This window comes from Carlito syrichta, unplaced genomic scaffold (assembly GCF_000164805.1).
Source record: "Carlito syrichta isolate Samal-C Ts95f unplaced genomic scaffold, Tarsius_syrichta-2.0.1 Scaffold303978, whole genome shotgun sequence".
Classification (NCBI taxonomy): Eukaryota; Metazoa; Chordata; class Mammalia; order Primates; family Tarsiidae; genus Carlito; species Carlito syrichta.
The window spans coordinates 144,037-152,638 of record NW_007248074.1 but is presented as its reverse complement, the minus strand read 5'-3'; the positions used below and the strand labels follow the sequence as shown (position 1 = coordinate 152,638).

Sequence of the window (8,602 nt, the reverse complement as noted above, 5' to 3'; positions counted from 1 at the left end):
CTGAGTATCACATGTTCTCATTCATAAGTGGACCTTGAACATCTATTGTAATACTATAAGGAAAGGATTGACAGTGGCAGGAAACTATGGGAGGACAGGGAGGGGAAGAGTGGTGGGATTACCGGTAGTCAGTATCTGTCTGGGGACAGGGGGACCCCCCTTATCAACAAGAGTGTCTGAACGATGCATATTTGTATACCTAACCCTTAACTGTACCCCACAATTTTAAAATAAAAAATATGTTTAATAAAAAAAAAGAAAAAATGCTCAGCCTCACTCATCATCGAGAAATGCAAATCAAAACCATACTGAGATACCACCTAACCCCTGTAAGAATGGCCATCATTAATAAAACAAAAAACAACAGATGCTGGCGAGGATGTGGAGAAAAAGAAATGCTTCTACACTGCTGGTGTGAATGCATACTAGTATAACCTCTTTGGAAGACAGTGTGGCAATTTCTGAAAGAACTAGAAATTGGCCAGGCTTGGTGGCTCACCCTGTAATCCCGTGCCTTTGGGAGGCAGAGGTGAGTGGATTGCCCAAGCCCGCATGGTCGAGACCTGCCTGGGCAGGCAAGACCTCATCTCTACAATAAAATCAAAAAATTAGCCGGGTGTGGTAGCATGCACCTGTAATTCTGGCTACTCGGAAGGCTGAGGCCGAAGGATGGCCGGAGCCCAGCAGGTCGAGGCTGCGGTGGTCGGGAGCAGCCACTGAACTCCAGTCTGGGCGACAGAGTGAGACTCCAACTCAAAAAAAAGAACTAGAAATTGACCTTCCATATGACCTAGCTATTCCTCTATTGGGAATTTACCCAGAAAAACCCAAATTATTCTACAAAAAAGATACCTGCACGCGTATGTTTGTTGCAGCTCTATTCACAATAGCAAAAACATGGAACCAACCATGCTGCCCATCCAAACTGAACTGGATAAAAAATATGGGGTACATATACACAATGGAATATTCTGCAGACATAAAGAATGACAAATATATGATCTTTGCAGCTACTTGGATGGATTTAGAGTGATCATACTCAGTGATCCATCACAGAAACAAAGTACCAAATGTTCTCACTCATAAGTGGACCTTGAACAATTATAATACTATGAGGCAGTGTTTGGCAGTAATGAGAAACTGTCAGGGGAGGGAGGTGGAATTGGCATTGAGGGAAACTGCTAGGGGATGGAGGTGCACACCTCATCAACAAGGGTACCTGCATAATCAACATTTGTATATCTAACCCTGGATTGTACCCCACATCTTTATAATGAAAAAGAAGAAATAATAATAAATAAATATTGATAATTACATAAATGAAAAAATAAAAAAGTAAAATCTTTACCAGACATCCAATCCCTAACAGATTATACAGCATCCAGACTAGCTCTACAGGAGACACTTAAAAAGGTATTAAGCACAGAAGAAAGGAAAAAAAGAATAACCACACACTTCCCAAGAGAACAGCAGAGGATAGAATCAACAGAGACTACAGCACTACAAGAACCTTGAAAACATACATATACATCAACCCCAAAGCCAAAATAAAACAAAGACAAAACTTTATAAGAACCTCATACCAGGGATAAACAATCACATTTCAATAATCAGCCTGAATGTGAATGGACTAAATGCACCACTGAAAAGACACAGAATGGCAAACTGGATAAGAAACCATGACCCAATTATTTGCTGCATCCAGGATACTCATCTCACTACAAGGGATTCACACAAACTCAAAGTCAAATGATTGTCCAGGCAAATGGATCGCAATAGAAGGCACAAGTTGTGATCTTAATATCAGACAAAACAATCTTTAAGCTATCAAAAATTTAAGAAGATACAAAAGGACACTGCATAATGATAAAATGTTCAATTCATCAACAAGAAATATCCATTTAAACATATATGCACCCATCACAGGTGCACCAGCATTTATAAAACAACTACTAAGTAAACTAAAAAGATATTGACTCTAACACTATTATAGCAGGTATTGAATACCCCCACTAAAAACCCCAGATAGATCAAGGCAAAAAATCAACAAGGAGATCCAGAACCTAAACTTGACACTCGACCAAATGGACTAAACAGATACTTACAGATTAAGCCACCTAACAATCACTGAATATACATTCTACTCATCACCACCTGGAACATACTCCAAGATCAATCACATCCTTGGCCATAAATCAAACATAAACAAATTCCATAAGGTTGAGACATTTCCTTGCACACTCTCAGACCACGGTGGAATAAAAATGAATATCAACACCAACAAAATTTCCCCAAAGCCCACAAAGATATAGACACTAGAAAGCATAATGCTGAACAACTACTGGTTCAACACTGAAATCAAAGAAGAAATTAAAAGATTCCTGGAAACAAATGAAAATGAAGAAGCATCTTGCCAAAACTTCTGGGATGCCATGAAAGCAATTCTAAGAGGAAAATTTATATCTCTAAGAGCACACATCAAAAAAATGGAAAGATCATAAGTGGAGAGCCTAACAAATCACCTAAGAATGCTGGAAAGAGAAAACCACCAAAACCTCAACCTTAGCAGAAGAATCCAAATCACCAAAATAAGAAATCAAATATGGGACACAGAAGACAAAACTATCATAAAAAATATCAACAAAACAAAAAGCTGTTTCATTGAAAGAATTAACAAGATTGATGAACACCCCCTAGCCAGATTGACCAAGAAAAAGAGAGAAAAAGCCCAAATAAATACAATTAGAAATAAAAAGATCAAATCACAACTGACTCCAAAGAAATACAAAAGATTATCAAGAGATTACTATGTACACCTATATGGAAACAAACTTGATAACGTAAATGAAATGGAGGTCAACAGACCAATAACAACCCAGGAAATTGACTCTATCATACAAAAACTACCTACCGAAAAAAAAACCCTGGACCGGATGGTTTTCCAGCAGAATTCTATAAAACGTGCAAGGAGGAGTTGATACCAATTCTACTGAAAGTATTCCAGGCAATTGAGAAAGATGGAATTCTCCCCAAGTCATTTTATGAAGCTAACATTACACTGATACTCAAACCAGGTAAGGATCCAACAAAAAAAGAGAGCTACAAGCTAATATCCCTTATAAACTTAGATGCAAAAATCCTTAACAAGATTCTAGCAAATCAGATCCAAAGACACATCTCAAAAATAATCCACCATGACAAGTAGGCTTCATTCCCAGGATGCAGGGCTGGTTCCACATTCACAAGACCATAAATGTAATTAAATACATCAACAGATGTAAAAACAAGAACCTCATGATTTCTCATTAGATGTAGAAAAATCTTTTGATAAAACCCAGCATCCCTTCTTGATAAAAATCCTCAAACACCTAGGTATAGAAGGAACATACCTCAAGATAGTAAGTGCCATCTACGATAAACCCACAGCTAACATATTGCTAAATGGATAGAAACTGGAAACATTTCCCCTGAAAACTGAAACAAGACTGCCCACTCTCACCCCTCTTGTTCAACATGGTGTTGGAAGTCCTAGCTTGGGCAATTAGACAAGAGAAGGAAATCCGGGGTATCCAAATAGGAAAAGAGGAAATCAAGTTATCCCTCTTTGCTGATGATATGATCCCATACCTAAAAATCCAAGATAATCTGTCAAAAACCTGTTTGCACTGATAAGGGACTTTGGCAAAATCTTAGGGTACAAAATAAATGTGCAAAAGACACTTGCAGTCCTATACACCAACAACTAGCAGGCAGAGACCCAAATGAAAAGCACAATCCCATTCACAATAGCCACACAAAAAAAGAAATACTTCAGCATCTTCCTAACCAGAGAAGTAAAAGACCTTTACAATGAGAACTGCAAACACTGCTCTAAGAAATCCAAGAAGACATAAACAAATGAAAAATGCTCCATGCTCATGGATGGGAAGAATCAACATTGTTAAAATGTCCATTTTACCAAAGGCAATCTACAGATTCAACGCAACACCTATTAAGTTACCAACATCATTCTTCTCAGACCTGGAAATGACAATACAGAAATCCATATGGAAACATAAATGACCACGAATAATCATTACAATCCTTAGCAAAAGAAACAAAGCAGGAGGTATCACACTTCCAGACTTCAAGCATTATTATAAGTCCACAGTAATCAAAACAGCCTGGTACTGGTACAAGAATCGGCATATAGACCAATGGAACAGCATAGAGATTCTGGAGGCAAAGCCTCAATTCCTCAACCAACTCATCTTTGACAAAGCCTCCAACAACAACCACTGGGAAGGGGAGAATCTATTCAGTAAATAGCCCTGGAAAAACTAGCTGATCACATGAAGAAGACTGAAACAGGACCCCTATCTAACATCATACACAAAAATTAACTGTAAATGTATCAAAGACCTAAACATAAAGCCTCAAACTATAAGAATCTTAGAAAATGCAGGAGACACCCTTATGGAAATTGGAACTGACAACTAATTCCCATTCAGAACCCTAAGTGCCCATACCATAAGAAATAAGATAGGGAGTTTGCGAACAGAGCAGCTGCTGCAGGGCCCATGGCGGACACCCAGTACATCCTGCCCAATGACATCGGCATGTCTGGCCTGGACTACTGCAAAACCTTCTGCCTGCTGTCACCCACAGAGCGCCTCTATGCCCACCAACTGTCACAGGCTGCCTGGTACGGAGGCCTGGCCGTGCTGCTGCAGACCTCCCCTGAGGCTCCCTACATCTATGCCTGCTCAGCAGCCTCTTCGGTACCCAGCCGCCTCTTCCGTGTCCTGACCAACTGCGCCAACATGCCCTGGCTGAGGGCCTCACCGAGGAGGAGTATCAGGCATTCCTGTTCTATGCCGCGGGTATCTACTGCAACATGGGCAACTGCAACATGGGCAACTACAAGTCCTTTGGTGACACCAAGTTTGTCCCCAACCTGCCCAAGGAGAAGCTGGAACATGTCATCCTGGGGAGTGAGGCAGCTCAGCGGCACCCAGAAAAAGTCAGGGGCCTCTGGCAGACCTGCAGAGAGCTTACGTTCTCTCTGGAGCCACGGCTGCAACACCTTAGGCTGGGGAAGGAGGGAATCACCACCTATTTCTTTGGGGATTGTACCATGGAAGATGCCAAACTGGTCCAAGACTTTCTGGACTCACAGAACCTCAGTGCCTACAACACACGGCTCTTCAAGGAGGTCGACCAGGAAGGGAAGACCCACTACGAGGTGCAGCTGGCTTCTGTGCTTGGCACAGAGCCTGCTCTGGACTCTGAAGTGACTTCCAAGCTGAAGAGCTATGAATTCCAGGGGAACCAGTTGCAGGTGACCCAGGGAGACTATGCTCCCATCCTCCAGAAAGTGTTTGAGCAACTGGAGAAAACCAAGGCATATGCAGCCAACAGCCACCAGGAGCAGATGCTGGCTCAGTACACAGACAGCTTCCATCCAGGGCTCCATTGAAGCCCACAAAAGGGGTTCCCCACTTCTGGATCCAGGACAAGGGCCCCATCATGGAGAGCTACATTGGGTTCATTGAGAGCTACCGTGATCCCTTTGGTTCCCAGGGAGAATTTGAGGCTTCATGGCCATGGTGAACAAGGCCATGAGTGCCAAGTTCAAGCGGCTGGTGGCAAGCACAGAACAGCTGCTGAAGGAGCTGACCTGTCCCCCAGCCTTTGAGAAGGACAAGTTCCTCACCCTCGACTTCACCTCTCTGGATGTTCTCACCTTCGCTGGCTCTGGCATCCCTGCTGGCACCAACATCCCCAACTACGACGACCTGAGGCAGACAGAAGGCTTTAAGAATGTGTCTCTGGGGAACGTGCTGGCTGTGGCCTATGCCACGCAGCAGGAGAAGCTCACCTTCCTGGAAGAGGATGACAAGGACCTGTACATCCGCTGGAAGGGGCCCTCCTTCGACGTGCAGGTGGGGCTGCAAGAGCTTTTGGGTCACAGCAGCGGCAAGCTATTCGTTGAGGATGAGAAAGGAGTATTCAACTTTGACCAGGAGGCAGTGATCAACCCAGAGACGGGGGAGCAGATCCAGAGCTGGTACCACAGTGGGGAGAACTGGGACAGCAAATTCAGCACGATCGCCTCCAGCTACGAAAAGTGCCGGGCTGAGAGCCTGGACCTCTACCTCTGTCTCCACCCCCAAGTGCTAGAGATCTTTGGCTTCGAGAGGACTGATGCAGAAGATGTGATTTATGTGAACTGGCTCAACATGGTTTGGGCCGGGCTGCTCGCTCTGGAGTTCTACACACCTGAAGCCTCCAACTGGTGACAGGCCCACATGCAGGCCCGGTTTGTGATCCTGAGGGTCTTGTTGGAGGCTGGTGAGGGTCTCATTACCGTCACTCCCACCACAGGTTCTGATGGGCGCCCAGATGCCCGGGTCCATCTTGACCGCAGCAAGATCCAGTCCGTGGGAAGGCCCACCCTGGAGCATTTCCTACGGAGACTCCAGGTACTGAAGTCCACAGGGGATGTGGCTAGAGGACGGGCACTGTACGAGGGATACGTAGCGGTCACTGATGTGCCCCCCGAGTGCTTTCTCACCCTCAGGGACACGGTGCTGCTACACAAGGAAGCTCATCGTTCAGCTCAACACTTGCCTCGAAGGCTCAGAAGTGCAGCTTCTGGAATATGAGGCCTCAGCTGCTGGCCTCATTTGATCTTTCTCCGAGTGCTTCCCAGAGGACGGGCCCAAGTTGGGGGCAATCCTCACCCAGTTAGCCACAGTTGATGCCCGATTCTGGAATCGGCCCTGTGAGGCCCTATCTGACCAAGCCTAAGGAAGATTTGTGTGACCCCTCCCTCACTCCGTCAAACCAAGGCTGCCAGTGACCCTCCATTTGAGTGTGTATTTAGAGGCTAGATGAGGGGAAGGGGGCAAGAGCTCAGACCTTGGTGCTACCTCAGCTGAGGGTGGTGACACTAATCCCTCCTATTTGCCAGCACTTTCCAATTTACCAAGTGCTTTCCCTCTGTTATCTCATTTGATCTGCACTGCCCTCTGGAGTGGGCAAGACAGGGCTCACTATCCTGTTTCCTAGATCGGGAAACAGTAGTTCTGAGAAGTGATTTGATCTAGATCCTCGTAGGTAGTACGAAACGGCCAGGGCTCAAAACATCCTCACCAAATCCAAAGCTCTTCACGTATTACTTTTATAACCAGAAAAATAAATATTAGAAACAACCAAAAAAAAAAGAAATAAGATGGACAAGTGAGACATCATCAAACTTATGAGCTTCTGAAAAGCAAGAGAAACCATCAAGAGAGCAGGGAGATAGACCACAGAATAGAAAAAAAATATTGCCAACTGCATATCTGACAAAGCCCTAACATCAAGGATCTACAAGGAACTCAAATGCACCAAAGGGAAAAAAACAAACAGCCACTTTAAAAAGTGGGGAAAAGACATGAATAGACACTTCTCAAAAGAAGATATACGGGCAGCCACAGACACATGAAAAGCGCTCAGCCTCACTAATTATCAGAGAAATGCAAAGCAAAACCACACTGAGATACCACCAACCTCAGTAAAAATGACCATTATTAATAAAACAAGCAACAACAAATGCTGGTGATGATGTGAAGAAAAAGTAACACTCTATACTGCGGGTGGAAATGCAACTAGTGCAACCTCTTTGGAAGACAGTGTGCTGATTTCTGAAAGAACTAGAAATTGACCTTCCATATGACCCAGCAATCTACCTGTTGGGAATATACCCAGAGGAACTCAGAAAATTCAGCAAAAAAGATACCTGCACACTTGTGTTTGTTGCAGCTTTATTCACAACAGCAAAAACATGGAACCAACCATGCTGCCCATCGAAGTTGTACTGGTTAAAAAAATGTGGTACATATACACAATGGAATATTATGCAACCATAATGAAGAACAAACACATGGACTTTGCAGTAACTTGGATGAATTTAGAGTCTGTCATACTTAGTGATCTATCACAAAAACAAAAAACCAGTACCATATGTTCTCATTCATAAGTGAGCCTTGAAAAATTATCATAATACTATAAGAAAGGAATTGGCAGTAGTGGGAAATTTCTAGGGGAGGGAGGAGCACATCTCATAAACACGGGTACCTGAATAATGAACATTTGTATACCTAACCCTGAATTGTACCCCACATCTTTAAAATAAAAATATTAAAAAATATAAAACGTTTTCTTTAAAAAAAATTTTAAAACAATAGATGCTGGTGCAGATGAAGAGAAAGGGAACACTTATACACTTTTGGTGGAAGTGTAAATTAGTGCAACCTCTAGTATAAAGATTACTCTTAGAAGTAAAAGTAGATCTACCATTGGATCCAGCAATCCCACAACTAGGTATCTACCCTAAGGAACAGAGGTTGTTATATAACAAAGAAACCTGTACCCGCATGTTCATCACAGCAAAATTCACAATTACAAGATAGAGAATCAACCTAAATAATAAAAATGTGGTAAATATATATGCACCGTGGAATACTACACAGACTTGAAAAATGAAATCTTGTCCTTTGCAGCAACATGGAGCTGGAGATCATGATTCTAAGTAAACCAAACACCATATGTTTTCACTCATATGTGGAAACTATAT

At 43.0% G+C, this 8,602-nt stretch overlaps 1 pseudogene; it reads left to right on the top strand.

Annotated features, from left to right (window-relative positions):
• Positions 1-4,559: 4,559 nt before the first annotated feature.
• LOC103261661 lies at positions 4,560-6,792 on the top strand (annotated as a pseudogene).
• Positions 6,793-8,602: the final 1,810 nt, after the last annotated feature.